The sequence below is a fragment of the Phoenix dactylifera genome, chromosome 10 (assembly GCF_051530095.1).
Source record: "Phoenix dactylifera cultivar Ajwa chromosome 10, Ajwa_hap1_PhDact_Kaust_v1.1, whole genome shotgun sequence".
Classification (NCBI taxonomy): Eukaryota; Viridiplantae; Streptophyta; class Magnoliopsida; order Arecales; family Arecaceae; genus Phoenix; species Phoenix dactylifera.
Window position 1 is genome coordinate 25,854,585 of NC_143199.1, and position 780 is coordinate 25,855,364.

The 780-nt window shown below is 44.0% G+C and overlaps 1 pseudogene; it reads left to right on the plus strand.

Moving 5' to 3' along the window:
- Positions 1 to 269, plus strand: part of LOC103721766 (RING-H2 finger protein ATL79 pseudogene) — an 822-nt pseudogene extending 553 nt beyond the window's left edge.
- The last annotated feature ends 511 nt before the right edge of the window (positions 270 to 780 follow it).

Genomic DNA, 780 nt, shown 5'->3' on the forward strand with positions numbered 1-780 from the left:
GCTGCATCGAGCGGTGGCTGGCCGCCCGGAGCTCCTGTCCGACCTGCCGCGCCAGATGCCACGTGGCGGTGCGCGCCGAGGGGAGCAGCCCGGTGGTGGTCGAGGCTTAGATTATGGCCAGATCGACCGGAAGATACGCGTCCTGGCAGCCTGGCAGGGACTTTAGGATTAGTGTCAGCAAATCAACGGTATTTAGACTGTAGTGCGCATCTTAAAGTCTGCCTTTTTTATATTTTATACCTACATATTTTATTCTACAGCTTTTCCCCCACCTTTTTCTTTCCTCGTAGGCAAGTCTGGCTGGAAATGAGCCACAGATTTTTCAGGGATATCCGGAAGATTAAAAGAAAATTGAAGTCTTGGCTTGTATTTGTCTCTTAGAAGAGTGTGAGAGCTGTAAAGAGATTTCTCCGGCCAATTTAGAGTGCTTGGTATGATGAGGGTGTTTGACTGCTCTATCTTATAGCAGCAACCCTTCTTTCCAATTTCCCTCTCTTCACTTCTTTTGTAATCCAAGCTTATTGCTTTAAAAAAAGAAAACCGAAATATGGTGTCTATCTATTTTAACCAAACTTTAAATCAGAGGTATTACAAGCCCATACTAGGGGCAAAAAAAAAAAAGGCATTACAAGATTAGAGAGAGTTTGCCAGAAAAATTTAGATCACTTGTTGGCACTTTTCGATCTTGGATGGTACCAATCCTCTCGCATGAGAGAGACCAGCGATTAATACTTTCCTCGTGAAAATAGTTTTTTTTTTTTCCTAAGGCGGATAGATCGT